This window comes from Oncorhynchus nerka, linkage group LG10 (assembly GCF_034236695.1).
Source record: "Oncorhynchus nerka isolate Pitt River linkage group LG10, Oner_Uvic_2.0, whole genome shotgun sequence".
Lineage (NCBI taxonomy): Eukaryota > Metazoa > Chordata > Actinopteri > Salmoniformes > Salmonidae > Oncorhynchus > Oncorhynchus nerka.
The window spans coordinates 13,545,206-13,564,619 of record NC_088405.1 but is presented as its reverse complement, the minus strand read 5'-3'; the positions used below and the strand labels follow the sequence as shown (position 1 = coordinate 13,564,619).

Genomic DNA, 19,414 nt, shown 5'->3' with positions numbered 1-19,414 from the left:
GGTTCTATTTCCAAGATTTCAACTAACAGCTCACAGCCGAACACTTGATTAACACAACACACCAAAACACAACACATACCATGACATAACATTGTGTTTCTCCTTAAGGACCTGGCGTTGTACAATGAGTTTTCTATCAGTGACACTCTGACGTTCTTCGGAAGGATCCACGGCCTGTCATCTACGGACACCCAGGCACGCATGGACTTCCTGGTGGACTTCCTGGACCTACCTCACAACAGCAGCCTGGTTGGAAAACTCAGGTAATTAGGGTTGCAAAATTCCAGTATCTTTCCCAAACTTCCCAGGATTTCCAGAAACCTTTCCTTCAGCTTTCAGAGCATTGTTAACTCGATGCCATTTTATTTACGAGCTGGAATCAATAATACTCCATGCTAGCTCCTTTAAAAAGCAACAATGCTGCACATACACCAGGGTGGTACCACTAAACGTGTGTTTTAGGTAGAAGTTGTGCACCAATATTGAGTTTTAAAGCCTGTGATATCAAATCAAGTGTCCTTTAATATAGACCACATTCATTTTTAATGTGAATAAAGGCAAACTAATGTGCCAAAATTCTGCATTGTGACATGTCCCTCCGTCGTCCCTAGGAAGATGTGAACCCACTTAACCCCAACATTTTCTGTGCATCCTTCGTGACTTCTAGGAAGATGTTAACACACTTAACCCCAACATTTCTCCAAGTTTCCCCATCATTGTAAAGCCCTAGTTATGTTGTTGTTTTGACAGTCATTTCTGAAGATGATTATTTATTTATTGTTATTAGTGATTCATTTACTTCCTGTCCCTCATTTTAAGGTCCACCTTGTTACGTGAACTGACCTCTTTTAATATGGTGAAACTTTTCATTTTTAAAATAATCATTGAACATCTAATGATCAAACACAGAGTAAAAATAGGTGAGCTGTTTCTACTCTTTTTATCCATGTTCTGGTGTTCTGTGGTGGGAAACGGCATGGCAACAAGACTTGGTGACCATCTCTAATTGTGAATGGGAAACTATTCCCACTAATGCCCCAAAATTTATGATATTCCATTTAAAATTATAAATAAATTACAAACTACACCTGTCCCAAATATAAGCAGCACTTGGTACTTATGCACATGTCTTCTGATACTGTCCTGTAGTTAATGATTTGGAGAAAGAGGTGGAAAGGGACATTTCAAACATTTTGGGCTCTCCAGTTTGTCTATAGGGGGTTTCAATCTCCTTCCCCTGTGTCTAGACTATGGCTGAGTCCCAAATGGCACCATATCCCCAGTATAGTGCACTACTTTTGACCAGTAGTGCACTACTTTTGACCAGTAGTGCACTATATAGGAAATAGGGTGCCGTTTTGGACTCAGTATATCTCATTTTGATCTGGTGGAAAAGTAGACTACAACCAAGAGAGATAGAAAGAGAAGGAAACGGTTTCTCCCTGAGGAGGTTTATGTTTGTTTGTCACGGGCTTCTGTCATGTAAAAATGCTGTGGAGTCAGCCCGCCCTGTCTGAAACTCAGTAGGTGTTATGCAACAGACATTTGCCAAGATGTCAATGCCCAAAAGAAGGCTCCCTCACTTCCATCAAAACAACTCCTCAATGATTGCTTATTACTCTTAGATGTAAAAGTAAGAGTACACAGCAAACTGGCCAGTATTACCTGGCGTTGATTATTCAGGGTAACATTTCTAGTGTTGATTCAGGAGTTAAATTAACACTCGGTGGTGTTAATAACCACAGTGTTGGTGTTAATAACCCCAGTGTTTGTGTTAATAACCCCAGTGTTGGTGTTAATAACCAGAGTTGGTGTTAATAACCCCAGTGTTGGTGTTAATAACCCCAGTGTTGGTGTTAATAACCCCATTGTTGGTGTTAATAACCCCAGTGTTGGTGTTAACAACCAGAGTGTTGGTGTTAATAACCCCAGTGTTGGTGTTAATAACCCCAGTGTTGGTGTTAATAACCCCAGTGTTGGTGTTAATAACCAGAGTGTTGGTGTTAATAACCCCAGTGTTGGTGTTAATAACCCCAGTGTTGGTGTTAATAACCCCAGTGTTGGTGTTAATAACCCCAGTGTTGGTGTTAATAACCCCAGTGTTGGTGTTAACAACCCCAGTGTTGGTGTTAATAACCCCAGTGTTGGTGTTAATAACCCCAGTGTTGGTGTTAATAACCCCAGTGTTGGTGTTAATAACCCCAGTGTTAATAACCAGAGTGTTGGTGTTAATAACCCCAGTGTTGGTGTTAATAACCCCAGTGTTGGTGTTAAATAACCCCAGTGTTGGTGAAATGGTTGTTCCAGTTTATTGCTTTAGGAAGTCTGATATTTTAATCTTCCCAACTCTGGCAGTTGCAGGTGAATAAAAATTCTACATTTTGGATATCCCCTGCTCTGGCTGTATATCAATAGGAATGACACACCACTTTGTAAGCCAGCATAATGTGACTTGCAGAACTTGATGTGGCCTGTAAACCATGAGTTGTAGGCCACTGTATCAGGGTAAAATTAGGCCTTCAAAATAAGGCATTAAGAAATTAAAGGGATACTTCAGGATTTTGGCAGAGGCCTTTTACGTTTTTAAGTCTCTGTGTCCAGTATGAAGGAAGTTAGGGGTAGATTCGCGAGCCACTAGCATTAGCACAATGACTGGAATTCTATGGGAATCTACTAGCATTGACAAAATCCCGAAGTATCCCTTTAAATCATTTGTATTTAATGACAGCATATTCACTTAGGACAGGGATGGGCAACTGGCGGCCCATGTGGATTAACAGTTCTTCACTTCAATCAATCAATCAATCAAATGTATTTATAAAGCCCTTCTTACTTCAGCTGGTGTCACAAAGTGCTGTACAGAAACCCAGCCTAAAACCCCAAACAGCAATCAATGCAGGTGTAGAAGCACGGTGGCTAGGATAAACTCCCTAGAAAGGCCAGAACCCAGGAAGAAACCTAGAGAGGAACCAGGCTATGGGGGGTGGCCGGTCCTCTTCTGGCTGTACCGGGTGGAGATTATAACAGAACATGGCCAAGATGTTCAAATGTTCATAGATGACCAGCAGGGTCAAATAATAATAATCACAGTGGTTGTAGAGGGTGCAACAGGTCAGCACCTCAGGAGTAAATGTCAGTTGGATCTTCATATCCGGTCATTCAGAGTATCTCTACCACTCCTGCTGTGTCTAGAGAGTTGAAAACAGCAGGTCTGGGACAGGTAGCACGTCCGGGGAACAGGTCAGGGTTCCACTTGTTATGTCAGGCTCTGATTGTCACTCAATTTGCCCATGTTAGCTAACCATTTTAGATTGGTAAATTAGTCTAGCGGTCAGCTATTTAAACTTGTAGTAATCAATGGCAAAATGTGTAAAATTGCAGGAAATGAGCTCATGATTAGTTCAGAAGTTGCCCATCACTGGCTTAGAATTTCACTTGGTGAAGGCCACAGGACTAAAAATGAGTTAATGCAACATCCATACCCTTTGTCACTATCAAATACAGTCATGGGTGGTAACTCTACAATTTAGTTGAAAGGCAACCTGGGAAATATTAAAATAAGTCTTAACACTAAATAGTGTGTTAATTTTACACTGAAGTGTGGACCCGTATAGACACTGGAACAGTGTTAAACTGCTGTGTAGCTATCGTCATGGCATCAACTCATGGGATTCTGAATAAAGGTGGAAGATTACTCTTGGATAATAACTCTTAGATCTGGTATAATAACTCTTAGATCTGGTATAATAACTCTTAGATCTGGTATAATAACTCTTAGATCTGGTATAATAACTCTTAGATCTGGTATAGTAACTCTTAGATCTGGTATAGTAACTCTTAGATCTGGTATAGTAACTCTTAGATCTGGGATAATAACTCTTAGATCTGGTATAATAACTCTTAGATCTGGTATAATAACTCTTAGATCTGGGATAATAACTCTTAGATCTGGTATAATAACTCTTAGATCTGGGATAATAACTCTTAGATCTGGTATAATAACTCTTAGATCTGGTATAATAACTCTTAGATCTGGTATAATAACTCTTAGATCTGGTATAGTAACTCTTAGATCTGGTATAGTAGCTCTTAGATCTGGTATAGTAACTCTTAGATCTGGTATAATAACTCTTAGATCTGGTATAATAACTCTTAGATCTGGTATAATAACTCTTAGATCTGGTATAATAACTCTTAGATCTGGTATAATAACTCTTAGATCTGGTATAATAACTCTTAGATCTGTGTGTGTGTGTGTGAGAGTGTGTGTGTGTGTGTGTGTGTGTGTGTGTGTGTGTGTGTGTGTGTGTGTGTGTGTGTGTGTGTGTGTGTGTGTGTGTGTGTGTGTGTGTGTGTGTTTACAGCGGAGGGCAGAAACGGAGGGTGTCTCTAGGAGCAGCCTTACTTCAAAACCCCAGTTATTGATTCTGGATGAACCCACAGTCGGGTGGACCCTGTGCTGAGAGCCAAGTATGTACTGGACACACACACACACACAGACACTCACATTCAACCAAAACCAAACTGAAAACCCAACTATTGTACCCAACCTCATGCCTTCAAAGACCAATCTCACACCTTTGAGTGCTGATCTAGGATCAGATCCCCCCTCTTATTTATTATGATTTAAAAGGCTAAACTGATCCCAGATCAGCACTCTGAGATGTTTCGTGGATAAAGAAAACCCAACCAAGTCAGTGTTTCCCAGGTAACTTGAACAAGCATTTCTCAACGGCTGGCTACTCCAACCTCGGCCAACAGCTCCGCCCCCCCCGCAGCTACTCGCCCAAGCCTCTCCAGGTTCTCCTTTACCCAAATCCAGATAGCAGATGTTCTGAAAGATCTGCAAAACCTGGACCCGTACAAATCAGCTGGGCTTGACAATCTGGACCCTCTATTTGTGAAACTATCCGCCACCATTGTCGCAACCCCTATTACCAGCCTGTTCAACCTCTCTTTCATATCGTCTGAGATCCCCAAGGATTGGAAAGCTGCCGCAGTCATCCCCCTCTTCAAAGGGGGTGACACACTGGACCCAAACTGTTACAGACCTATATCCATCCTGCCCTGCCTATCTAAGGTCTTCGAAAGCCAAGTCAACAAACAGGTCACTGACCATCTCGAATCCCACCGTACCTTCTCCGCTGTGCAATCTGGTTTCCGAGCCGGTCACGGGTGCACCTCAGCCACGCTCAAGGTACTAAACGATATCATAACCGCCATCGATAAAAGACAGTACTGTGCAGCCGTCTTCATCGACCTTGCCAAGGCTTTCGACTCTGTCAATCACCATATTCTTATCGGCAGACTTAGTAACCTCGGTTTTTCGGATGACTGCCTTGCCTGGTTCACCAACTACTTTGCAGACAGAGTTCAGTGTGTCAAATCGGAGGGCATGCTGTCTGGTCCTCTGGCAGTCTCTATGGGGGTGCCACAGGGTTCAATTCTCGGGCCGACTCTTTTCTCTGTATATATCAATGATGTTGCTCTTGCTGCCGGCGATTCCCTGATCCACCTCTCACGCAGACGACACCATTCTATATACTGCTGGCCCGTCCTTGGACACTGTGCTATCTAACCTCCAAACGAGCTTCAATGCCATACAACACTCCTTCCGTGGCCTCCAACTGCTCTTAAACGCTAGTAAAACCAAATGCATGCTTTTCAACCGTTCGCTGCCTACACCCGCACGCCTGACTAGCATCACCACCCTGGATGGTTCCGACCTTGAATATGTGGACATCTATAAGTACCTAGGTGTCTGGCTAGACTGTAAACTGGATCGATTACCTTGACATAGGGAAGACAGGGCCCTGGAAGCTTCTTTCCCAAAAACTGAACGATCAAAAACCCGTATCATCTCCTCCTTAAAGTTCTGATACTGGTTAGTACACTCAGCCCTTGCCTCCCAGATTGCCGTGCCCCACTCACGAGCCCGTCCAGTAAGGAGAGATATGACGTAGGCGATACGAGCTGTACCCCTGGAGTACGTGTTGGGCTGGAGAGAGAACACAATATCACACTGGGTGAGGAACGAGCGGCATTCAGTGGGCTCCCCAGAGTAACACGGTGGGTTATTAATTCTGGGCTCCGGAGACTCGGAAGCCCTGGAAGTAGCCGGTGGATCGAGGCGGAGATTGTGAATATGTTTCGAGAGGTCGGAGACTTGGGCGGCCAGGGTCTCAACGGCATGTCGAGCAGCAGACAATTCCTGCTCGTGTCTGCCTAGCATCGCTCCCTGGATCTCGACGGCTGAGTAGAGAGGATCCGAAGTCGCTGGGTCCATTCTTGGTCAGATTCTTCTGTTATGCAGATGAGTGAGGACCCATAAGCGATTTAACAGAAACAGAGTCTTTTAATGTCCAAACAGGAAAACATAAATCCTCAATCTTTACAGGAGATGTCCAAACAGGAAAACATAAATCCTCTATCTTTACAGGAGAGTCCCCCTTCTAGTAGTAGAGGAGAATAGCAGGGCTAGCGGCAACAGACTGCTGGTCCCTCCGGGTAGCGCGGGCCGTAGAGGACAGAGACACTTGCTCACACGCAGCATCTGATGAAGAGGCAGATTACGACAGGACGGGACAAGGGCAAAGCAAACAAGAATCCGACCAGGACAGAAGCAGAAACAGAGAGAGAAATAGAGACTTAATCAGAGGGCAAAAGAGGGGACAGGTGTGAGAGAGTAAACGAGGTCGTTAGGAGAATGAGGAACAGCTGGGAGCAGGAACGGAACGATAGAGAGAGAGAGATAGAGAGAGAGAAAGTAACCTAATACGACCAGCAGGGGGAAACGAAGAGAAGAGAAAGCACAGGGACAAGACATAACATGACAATACATGACAGTACCCCCCCACTCACCGAGCGCCTCCTGGCGCACTCGAGGAGGAAACATGGCGGCAACGGAGGAAATCATCGATCAGCGAACGGTCCAGCACGTCCCGAGATGGAACCCAACTCCTTTCCTCAGGACCGTACCCCTCCCAATCCACTAGGTACTGATGACCACGGCCCCGAGGACGCATGTCCATAATCTTCCGGACCCTGTAGATAGGTGCGCCCTCGACAAGGACGGGGGGGGGACGAACGGGGGCGCGAAGAAAAGGCTTGACACAGGAGACATGGAAGACCGGGTGGACGCGACGAAGATGTCGCGGAAGAAGAAGTCGCACTGCGACAGGATTAACGACCTGAGAAATACGGAACGGACCAATGAACCGCGGGGTCAATTTGCGAGAAGCTGTCATAAGGGAAGGTTACGAGTGGAGAGCCATACTCTCTGACCGCGACAATACCTAGGACTCTTAGTCCTACGCTTATTAGCGGCTCTCACAGTCTGCGCCCTATAACGGCAAAGTGCAGACCTGACCCTCTTCCAGGTGCGCTCACAACGTTGGACAAAAGCCTGAGCGGAGGGGACGCTGGACTCGGCGAGCTGGGACGAGAACAGAGGAGGCTGGTACCCGAGGCTACTCTGAAAAGGAGATAGCCCGGTCGCAGACGAAGGAAGCGAGTTGTGAGCGTATTCTGCCCAGGGGAGCTGTTCTGCCCAAGACGCAGGGTTTCGAAAGGAAAGACTGCGTAAGATGCGACCAATAGTCTGATTGGCCCGTTCTGCTTGACCGTTAGACTGGGGGTGAAAACCGGAAGAGAGACTGACGGAAGCCCCAATCAAACGGCAAAACTCCCTCCAAAATTGAGACGTGAATTGCGGACCCCTGTCCCGAAACGGCGTCTGACGGAAGGCCATGAATTCTGAAAACATTCTCAATGATGATTTGTGCCGTCTCTTTAGCAGAAGGAAGCTTAGCGAGGGAATAAAATGAGCCGCCTTAGAGAACCTATCGACAACCGTTAGAATAACAGTCTTCCCCGCTGACGAAGGCAGACCGGTAATAAAGTCTAAGGCGATGTGAGACCACGGTCGAGAGGGAATGAAGCGGTCTGAGACGGCCGGCAGAAGGAGAGTTACCGGACTTAGTCTGCGCGCAGTCCGAACAAGCAGCCACGAAACGACGCGTGTCACGCTCCTGAGTGGGCCACCAAAACGCTGGCGAATAGAAGCAAAGCGTACCCCGAACGCCCGGGGTGGCCGGCTAACTTGGCAGAGTGAGCCCACTGAAGAACGGCCAGGCAGTAGGAACGGGAACGAAAAGAAGGTTCCTAGGACAAGCGTGCGGCGACGGAGTGTGAGTGAGTGCTTGCTTTACCTGCCTCTCAATTCCCCAGACAGTCAACCCGACAACACGCCCCTCAGGGAGAATCCCCTCGGGGTCGGTGGAGGCTACTGAAGAACTGAAGAGACGGGATAAAGCATCAGGCTTGGTGTTCTTTGAGCCCGGACGATAAGAAATAACGAACTCGAAACGAGCGAAAAACAGCGGCCAACGAGCCTGACGCGCATTAAGTCGTTTGGCAGAACGGATGTACTCAAGGTTCTTATGGTCAGTCCAAACGACAAAAGGAACGGTCGCCCCCTCCAACCACTGTCGCCATTCGCCTAGGGCTAAGCGGATGGCGAGCAGTTCGCGGTTTCCCACATCATAGTTACGTTCTGACGGCGACAGGCGATGAGAAAAATACGCGCAGGAGTGGACCTTATCGTCAGAATGGGAGCGCTGGGACAGAATGGCTCCCACGCCCACCTCTGACGCGTCAACCTCGACAATGAACTGTCTAAAGACGTCAGGTGTAACAAGGATAGGAGCGGATGTAAAACACTTCTTGAGGAGATCAAAAGCTCCCTGGGCGGAAACGGACCACTTAAAGCACGTCTTGACAGAAGTAAGGGCTGTGAGAGGAGCTGCCACCTGACCGAAATTACGAATGAAACGACGATAGAAATTCGCGAAACCGAGAAAGCGCTGCAGCTCGACACGTGACTTAGGGACGGGCCAATCGCTGACAGCTTGGACCTTAGCGGGATCCATCTGAATGCCTTCAGCGGAAATAACAGAACCGAGAAATGTGACGGAGGAGACATGAAAAGCGCACTTCTCAGCCTTCACATAAAGACAATTCTCTAAAAGGCGCTGGAGGACACGTCGAACGTGCTGAACATGAATCTGGAGTGACGGTGAAAAAATCAGGATATCGTCAAGGTAAACGAAAACAAAGATGTTCAGCATGTCTCTCAGTACATCATTCACTAATGCCTGAAAGACAGCTGGAGCGTTAGCGAGACCGAACGGCAGAACCCGGTATTCAAAGTGCCTAAAGGAGTGTTAAACGCCGTTTTCCACTCGTCCCCCTCCCTGATGCGCACGAGATGGTAAGCGTTACGAAGGTCAACTTAGTGAAAAACCTGGCTCCCTGCAGGATCTCGAAGGCTGAAGACATAAGGGAAGCGGATAACGATTCTTAACCGTTATGTCATTCAGCCCTCGATAATCCACGCAGGGCGCAGGGTCCCGTCCTTTTTCTTAACAAAAAAAAACCCCGCTCCGGCGGAGAGGAGGAAGGGACTACGGTACCGGCGTCGAGAGCTATAGACAAATAATCTTCGAGAGCCTTACGTTCGGGAGCCGACAGAGAGTATAGTCTACCCCGGGGGAGTGGTACCCGGAAGGAGATCAATACTACAATCATACGACCGGTGAGGAGGAAGGGAGGTGGCCCTGGACCGACTGAAGACCGTGCGCAGATCATGATATTCCTCCGGCACCCCTGTCAAATCACCAGGCTCCTCCTGTGAAGAGGGGGCAGAAGAAACAGGAGGGATAGCAGACATTAAACATTTCACATGACAAGAGACGTTCCAGGAGAGGATAGAGTTACTAGACCAATTAATAGAAGGATTATGACACACTAGCCAGGGATGGCCCAAAACAACAGGTGTAAAAGGTGAACGAAAAATCAAAAAAGAAATGGTTTCGCTATGATTACCAGAGACAGTGAGGGTTAAAGGTAGCGTTTCACGCTGAATCCTGGGGAGAGGACTACCATCCAAGGCGAACATGGCCTAATACGACCAGCAGGGGGAAACGAAGAGAAGAGAAAGCACAGGGACAAGACATAACATGACAATACATGACAGTAAACTCTCATTCCAGACTCATATCAAACATCTCCAATCGAAAATCAAATCAAATCAAATCAAATCAAATCAAATTTTATTTGTCACATACACATGGTTAGCAGATGTTAATGCGAGTGTAGCGAAATGCTTGTGCTTCTAGTTCCGACAATGCAGTGATAACCAACAAGTAATCTAACTAACAATTCCAAAACTACTGTCTTATACACAGTGTAAGGGGATAAGGAATATGTACATAAGGATATATGAATGAGTGATGGTACAGAGCAGCATACAGTAGATGGTATCGAGTACAGTATATACATATGAGATGAGTATGTAGACAAAGTAAACAAAGTGGCATAGTTAAAGTGGCTAGTGACATAAGAATGCAGTCGATGATCTAGAGTACAGTATATACATATGCATATGAGATGAATAATGTAGGGTAAGTAACATTATATAAGGTAGCATTGTTTAAAGTGGCTAGTGATATATTTACATCATTTCCCATCAATTCCCATTATTAAAGTGGCTGGAGTTGGGTCAGTGTCAATGACAGTGTGTTGGCAGCAGCCACTCAATGTTAGTGATTGCTGTTTAACAGTCTGATGGCCTTGAGATAGAAGCTGTTTTTCAGTCTCTCGGTCCCAGCTTTGATGCACCTGTACTGACCTCGCCTTCTGGATGATAGCGGGGTGAACAGGCAGTGGTTCGGGTGGTTGATGTCCTTGATGATCTTTATGGCCTTCCTGTAACATCGGGTGGTGTAGGTGTCCTGGAGGGCAGGTAGTTTGCCCCCGGTGATGCGTTGTGCAGACCTCACTACCCTCTGGAGAGCCTTACGGTTGAGGGCGGAGCAGTTGCCGTACCAGGCGGTGATACAGCCCGCCAGGATGCTCTCGATTGTGCATCTGTAGAAGTTTGTGAGTGCTTTTGGTGACAAGCCGAATTTCTTCAGCCTCCTGAGGTTGAAGAGGCGCTGCTGCGCCTTCTTCACGACGCTGTCAGTGTGAGTGGACCAATTCAGTTTGTCTGTGATGTGTATGCCGAGGAACTTAAAACTTGCTACCCTCTCCAGTACTGATCCATCGATGTGGATAGGGGTGTTCCTCTGCTGTTTCCTGAAGTCCACAATCATCTCCTTAGTTTTGTTGACGTTGAGTGTGAGGTTATTTTCCTGACACCACACTCCGAGGGCCCTCACCTCCTCCCTGTAGGCCGTCTCGTCGTTGTTGGTAATCAAGCCTACCACTGTTGTGTCGTCCGCAAACTTGATGATTGAGTTGGAGGCGTGCATGGCCACGCAGTCGTGGGTGAACAGGGAGTACAGGAGAGGGCTCAGAACGCACCCTTGTGGGGCCCCCGTGTTGAGGATCAGCGGGGAGGAGATGTTGTTGCCTACCCTCACCACCTGTGGGCGGCCCGTCAGGAAGTCCAGTACCCAGTTGCACAGGGCGGGGTCGAGACCCAGGGTCTCGAGCTTGATGACGAGCTTGGAGGGTACTATGGTATTGAATGCCGAGCTGTAGTCGATGAACAGCATTCTCACATAGGTATTCCTCTTGTCCAGGTGGGTTAGGGCAGTGTGCAGTGTGGTTGAGATTGCATCGTCTGTGGACCTATTTGGGCGGTAAGCAAATTGGAGTGGGTCTAGGGCACATATGTCAGAGTCAAGGCCCGCGGGCCACATCCGGCCCGCAAGAAGGTTTTTTACGGCCCCTGGGATGATCTTGATTTATTATTAGAACCGGCCCGCAGCAAGCCGGCAGCCCGCAGATCTTTTACACGCACCAATACTACATTTCCCACAATGCAAAGGTGACGCACCGAGCAGTAGGCTGCTTCATTTCAATATTTATTGGCACAGCAGTCGTCAGCATCACAGTAAAATTAACTTTCAGATACCCATCAAAAATGGCAAAACGGAAGGTGGATACTGAGAACCGGGGGTTTCAAACAAGGTGGGAGTCGGAGTATATGTTCACGAAGGTAGCTGGAAAACCTGTGTGTCTTCTGTGTGGAGAAAGTGTGGCGGTACTGAAAGAGTATAATCTGAGACGACATTATGAAACGAAACACGCGGACAAAAACAAGAATATGGACATGGAACAAAGGCTACAAAAGGCAGAGGAATTAAAACGAGGCCTCAAATCTCGACAGGCTCTGTTCAAAAAAGCCAAATCACAAGGCCAGGCTGCTGTCAAGGCCAGTTTTATTTTGGCAGAAGAGATCGCTAAATCAGCCCGGCCATTTACGGAGGGGGATTTCATCAAAAACTGCATGATTAAAGTTTGTGACGAAGTTTGCCCAGAAAAAGGCAACTCTTTTTAAATGTGAGTCTGAGCAGAAACACCATTGCCGAGAGAGTAGACCAGTTGTCCATCAATCTAAAAGAGCAGCTTGTGAAAAAGGGAAAAGATTTTATTGCATATTCCTTGGCTGTGGATGAGAGCACCGACATTTCTGACATTGCCCAGTTGTCAATTTTCATCCGCGGAGTGGACTCCAACCTAAGCGTGACAGAGGAGTTTTTGGCTTTACGTCCTATGCATGGCACAACTACGGGCATGATTTGTATGAAGAGGTGTCAAGATGTGTAAATGAGATGGAGCTGCCTTGGGAAAAACTCGTGGGTTTGACAACCGACGGAGCACCTGCGATGTGTGGACACAGGAGCGGACTGGTGGCGAAGATACGGGAAAAGATGCAAGAGGAAAACGCGACAGGTGAGCTGACAGCTTATCATTGTATCATACACCAGGAAGCGTTGTGCGGTAAAGCCTTGAAAATGGAGCATGTAATGAGCATCATCACGCGCACAGTTAACTTTATCAGAGCCAAAGGTTTGAATCACCGCCAGTTCAAGGCATTTCTGACGGAGTTAGAAACGGAGCATGGTGATTTGCCTTATCACACAGAGGTGCGATGGCTAAGCCAGGGAAAGGTGCTTCAAAGATGTTTCGAGCTTCGTGAGGAGATTTGTCTGTTCTTGGACAGCAAAGGGAAAGACACAACACAACTCCGAGACGAAATGTTTCTGTGTGAAATGGCTTTTCTGTGTGACATTACGAGTCATCTGAATGCAATAAACTTGCAGCTGCAGGGTCGGGATCGTGTCATCTCTGATATGTACAGTACAGTGAAGGCATTTAAAACCAAACTGACTCTGTGGGAGACGCAGATGCGGAAAGAAAATTTGAGCCACTTTCCCAGCTGCCAGACCATGAAAGAGAAGCTCTCTACCAGTGCGTTCCCGAGCACACAGTTGGCTGATAAAATAGGTATGCTTGCCGCTGACTTTCGACGCCGATTTGCTGACTTTGAAGCACAAAAAAGCAGGTTGGAACTGCTCGGTAACCCATTTGCTGTTGACGTGGAAAGCTCACCACCAAACCTCCAAATGGAGTTGATTGACCTCCAATGCAATGATGCACTGAGGGCAAAATATGCGGCAGTGGGTGCTGCGGAGTTCGCCCGTTTCCTCCCGGCACAATGCCCCAGCTGCGCATCCAGGCTGCTCAAACGTTGTCTATGTTTGGCAGCACATACCTGTGTGAACAACTGTTTTCTTTGATGAACCTGAACAAAACATCACACAGAAGTCGACTTACTGCTGAACACCTCCACTCAATTCTGAGGATTTCTTCAGCTCAGAGCCTTACCCCGAACATTGATGAACTTGTGGAAAAGATGGGACACCACCAAGTATCACCCTCAACCTCAAACAAGTGAACATTACTGTGCAATCACATATTTAGAGTTTTTACTCAGTTCAAGTTTAAAAGTTAAAATTTAATATTTGTTTTCACTGCATGTTACTTCTCCTTAAACAAAGTGTTGTTTTTGATTAATAGATTTTTGCACTTTATTTTTTTGTATTTCAATCCAATTATATTTTAAAAATATTTCAGTTGAGTGGATGATAGAAAATTGCTATTATTGCTTTTTCTTTGAAGTAAATTTAGCCCACTTTTGCTAAAATAGAAAATATAGTCTACTGATGGTGCCTTGAATACCGGTTTCTTTCATTTAATGTTCATGTTATGGGGATATTTATATAAAGGAAATTTGTCTTTTGTGTCTGTTGAAAATTAAAGATTACTGACAGAGCCATAAGAAAATATTGCTTTATTTATCTGATCATATTGTAATATATTTGTTAGGTTTTCAGTAGGTTCAATTAGGTTCACTAGACTATATGCGTCATTTAAAAATTTTTCAATGAACATTCGAACAGTCCGGCCCTCGTCTTGTAGCTGATTTTTTTATTTGGCCCTCCGTCCATTTGACTTTGACACCCCTGGTCTAGGGTGTCAGGTAGGGTGGAGGTGATATGGTCCTTGACTAGTCTCTCAAAGCACTTCATGATGACGGAAGTGAGTGCTACGGGGCGGTAGTCGTTTAGCTCAGTTACCTTAGCTTTCTTGGGAACAGGAACAATGGTGGCCCTCTTGAAGCATGTGGGAACAGCAGACTGGTATAGGGATTGATTGAATATGTCCGTAAACACACCGGCCAGCTGGTCTGCGCATGCTCTGAGGGCGCGGCTGGGGATGCCGTCTGGGCCTGCAGCCTTGCGAGGGTTAACACGTTTAAATGTCTTACTCACCTCGGCTGCAGTGAAGGAGAGACCGCATGTTTTCGTTGCAGGCCGTGTCAGTGGCACTGTATTGTCCTCAAAGCGGGCAAAAAAGTGATTTAGTCTGCCTGGGAGCAAGACATCCTGGTCCGTGACTGGGCTGGGTTTCTTCTTGTAGTCCGTGATTGACTGTAGACCCTGCCACATGCCTCTTGTGTCTGAGCCATTGAATTGAGATTCCACTTTGTCTCTGTACTGACGCTTAGCTTGTTTAATAGCCTTGCGGAGGGAATAGCTGCATTGTTTATATTCGGACATATTACCAGACACCTTGCCCTGATTAAAAGCAGTGGTTCGCGCTTTCAGTTTCACGCGAATGCTGCCATCAATCCACGGTTTCTGGTTTGGGAATGTTTTTATCGTTGCTATGGGAACGACATCTTCGACGCACGTTCTAATGAACTCGCACACCGAATCAGCGTATTCGTCAATATTTCCATCTGACGCAATACTGAAACATGTCCCAGTCCACGTGATGGAAGCAGTCTTGGAGTGTGGAGTCAGCTTGGTCTGACCAGCGTTGGACAGACCTCAGCGTGGGAGCCTCTTGTTTAAGTTTCTGCCTGTAGGCAGGGATCAGCAAAATGGAGTCGTGGTCAGCTTTTCCGAAAGGGGGGCGGGGCAGGGCCTTATATGCGTCGCGGAAGTTAGAGTAACAATGATCCAAGGTTTTACCACCCCTGGTTGCGCAATCGATATGCTGGTAAAATTTAGGGAGTCTTTAGGGAGTTTCATAATCTGAAATCTAGAGTCGGCTTTCTATTCCGCAAAAAGCCTCCTTCACTCACGCCACCAAACTTACCCTAGTAAAACTGACTATCCTACCGATCCTCGACTTCGGCGATGTCATCTACAAAATTTCTTCCAACACTCTACTCAGCAAACTGGATGCAGTTTATCACAGTGCCATCCGTTTTGTCACTAAAGCACCTTATACCACCCACCACTGCGACCTGTATGCTCTAGTCGGCTGGCCCTCGCTACATATTCATCGCCAGACCCACTGGCTCCAGGTCATCTACAAGTCCATGCTAGGTAAAGCTCCGCCTTATCTCAGTTCACTGGTCACGATGGCAACACCCACCCGTAGCACGCGCTCCAGCAGGTGTATCTCACTGATCATCCCTAAAGCCAACACCTCATTTGGCCGCCTTTCGTTCCAGTTCTCTGCTGCCTGTGACTGGAACGAATTGCAAAAATCGCTGAAGTTGGAGACTTTTATCTCCCTCACCAACTTCAAACATCTGCTATCTGAGCAGCTAACCGATCGCTGCAGCTGTACATAGTCTATCGGTAAATAGCCCACCCATTTTTACCTACCTCATCCCCATACTGTTTTTATTTATTTACTTTTCTGCTCTTTTGCACACCAATATCTCTACCTGTACATGACCATCTGATCATTTATCACTCCAGTGTTAATCTGCAAAATTGTAATTATTCGCCCTTTTTCTACTGTGTTATTGACTTGTTAATTGTTTACTCCATGTGTAACTCTGTGTTGTCTGTTCACACTGCTATGCTTTATCTTGGCCAGGTTGCAGTTGCAAATGAGAACTTGTTCTCAACTAGCCTACCTGGTTAAATAAAGGTGAAATAAAAAAGGCACATAGGGTGCCTTTTGGGACACAGATTAAGACATCTTTATGGTGGTAATCAAATCATATCTGCACGAAGTTAGTTTATTCGTTGTGTGACGCTGAAAGGTGGTTCTCTGAACTGCACTCATGTGATGAGTAACCTTGCCTGAGACCTCAAGACCTGCGTTAGCTCCCCAAGCTAATGCCTAGGCTTTAGCTCAACGGGACACGTAGTCTTTTGGTGCGCAGATGATCACATTTGCACACTCTTTCTCTGTATCTCTACTGCTCGAGGTACAGTACAACATTATCCCAAACAGCACCCCATGTCCTGAATAGTGCAATATTTTGGATCAGAGCCCTGGTTATAAAAGTGCACTTTATAGAGAATAGGGTGCCATTTGGGACCATAGGATGTGCCCTTAAACTGAGTTGTACCATGTGTCCCTGTAGGATCTGGCAGCATCTAGTAGAGATTGTGAAAACTGGAAAAGTATCAGTCGTCATCACCACTCACTACATAGAGGAGGCCAGGCAAGCCAACGTGGTAAGATACAGTCTATATACATGATAACTACCTACTGATAGACACTACATAGAGGAGGCCAGGCAAGCCAACGTGGTAAGATACAGTCTATATACATGGTAACTACCTACTGATATAACAGTCTCTATACCGTCTCTATACTCTATAACAGTCTCTATACTGTCTCTATACTCTGTAACAGGCTCTATTCTGCCTCTATACTCTGTAGCAGTCTCTATACTCTATAACAGTCTCTATACTCTCTCTATAATCTATAACAGTCTCTATACTGTCTCTATACTGTCTCTACACTTTATAACATACCCTATACTGTCTCTATACTCTATAACAGTTTAACAGTTTATATACTGTCTCTATACTCTATAACATTCTTTATACTGTCTATATGCTGTCTCTACACTTTATAACATACTCTATACAGTCTCTATACTCTATAACAGTTTATATACTGTCTCTATACTCTATAACAGTCTCTATACTGTCTCTATGCATTATAACAGTCTCTATACTGTCTCTATACTCTATAACAGTCTCTGTACTGTCTCTATTCTCTATAACAATCTCTGTACTGTCTCTATACTCTATAACAGTCTCTATACTGTTTCTATACTCTATAACAGTCTCTATACTGTTTTTATACTCTATAACAGTCTCTATACTGTCTCTATACTCTATAACATTCTCTGTACTGTCCTACTAAACCTGTCCTCACCTGTCATACTAAACCTGTCCTCACCTGTCACAATAAACCTGTCCTCACCTGTCATACTAAACCTGTCCTCACCTGTCATACTAAACCTGTCCTTACCTGTCATACTAAACCTGTCCTTATCTAAACCTGTCCTCACCTGTCATACTAAACCTGTCCTCACCTGTCACAATAAACCTGTCCTCACCTGTCATACTAAACCTGTCCTCACCTGTCATACTAAACCTGTCCTTACCTGTCATACTAAACCTGTCCTTACCTGTCATACTAAACCTGTCCTTACCTGTCATACTAAACCTGTCCTTACCTGTCATACTAAACCTGTCCTTATCTGTCCTACTAAACCTGTCCTCACCTGTCATACTAAAACAAGTCTTACCAGTACAAATATTTTATGACTAAGGCTCTTTCTTAATTCATCTTTCCTTGATTCCTCGCATCCTCTCTCCTCGCCTCGTTCCTCAAAACTCCATTTGGAATGACTGCTGTTTTCTATCTCTCCAGGTGGGTCTGATGCGGAATGGCCGAATGTTGGCAGAGGGGGAACCAGAAACCTTGATGAAACAGAACAGTGCTGCGGTGAGTAGCCAACAACAGTGTATACAATTTACTTAGAAGAATATTATGTACATTTCACACTGTATTCAGACAGTTGGAAACTGAAGGGGGAGACAGGTGGACAGGCAAGCGAGAGTATAGTAGAAGCAGGGATTGAATGGCGGTTTATATTTGAGTATATTTAATGTGACTGATGCCAGGAGTGTTACCGCTAGACAACAATGTTCTGCAGGCAGTAGCCCTACATTGACCCTATTGCCTCCTACCATCCAATCACTGGAGACTTTGGAAAAAGCTTTCCTACAGCTATGTGAGACGTCTGACTGTTGATGTCTGACTGTTGATGTCTGACTGTTGGCGTCTGACTGTTGGCGTCTGACTGTTGGCGTCTGACTGTTGATGTCTGATTGTTGATGTCTGACTGTTGATGTCTGACTGTTGATGTCTGACTGCCTTCCCAGTAATCAAAATTATATTGAAAAGACGTCTTAAAAACATATTTTCCAGATGTTTATTTTAGGTTCTGAATGAAAGGTGAAAATACATCCAGTACCAGTCAAAAGTGTGGACACTACTCATTCTAGGGTTTTTCTTTATTGCTTCTATTTTCTACATTGTAGAATAATAGTGAAGACATTACAACTATGAAATAACAACTATGGAACCTTTGACTGGCACTGTATGTATTTTCATCTTTCATTCAGATCCTAAAATGAACATATGGAATGTATTTTTTTAGACGTATTTTCAATATAATTGTGCCTACTGGGAAGGCAGTCAACAGTCAGACTAATTAATTCAGTAAAGTACACTAGAGTACAGTAGCGTGCAGTACAGTACAGTTTAATTCAGTGCAGTAGAGTACAATACAATACAGTTTAATTCAGTACAGTAGAGTACACTAGAATACAGTAGAGTGCAGTACAGTTTAATTCAGTAGAGTACACTAGAGTACAGTAGAGTGCAGTACAGTACAGTTTAATTCAGTAGAGTACATGAGGGTGAAATACAGTACATTATACTATATTATACTCTACTGTACTCTACTGTACTAAACCACTTTTCTTTCATGTACTGTACTCTGCTGTGCTCTACTGTACTGTAATGTAGTGTACTCTACTATACTGTAATGTACTCTGCTGTGCTCTACCGTACTGTAATGTACTCTGCTGTGCTCTACTGTACTGTAATGTAGTGTACTCTACTATACTTTAATGTACTCTGCTGTGCTCTACTGTACTGTAATGTAGTGTACTCTACCGTACTGTAATGTACTCTGCTGTGTTCTACTCTGCTGTGCTATCCAAACTTGTTAAAAATAGATGTCTATGATTGGCTCAGATTTGGTCCGGTCTGAACCTGA

At 45.2% G+C, this 19,414-nt stretch overlaps 1 pseudogene; it reads left to right on the top strand.

Moving 5' to 3' along the window:
- The window catches only part of LOC135573654 (ABC transporter G family member 23-like), a 41,525-nt pseudogene that overhangs the window by 3,883 nt on the left and 18,228 nt on the right, over window positions 1-19,414 (top strand).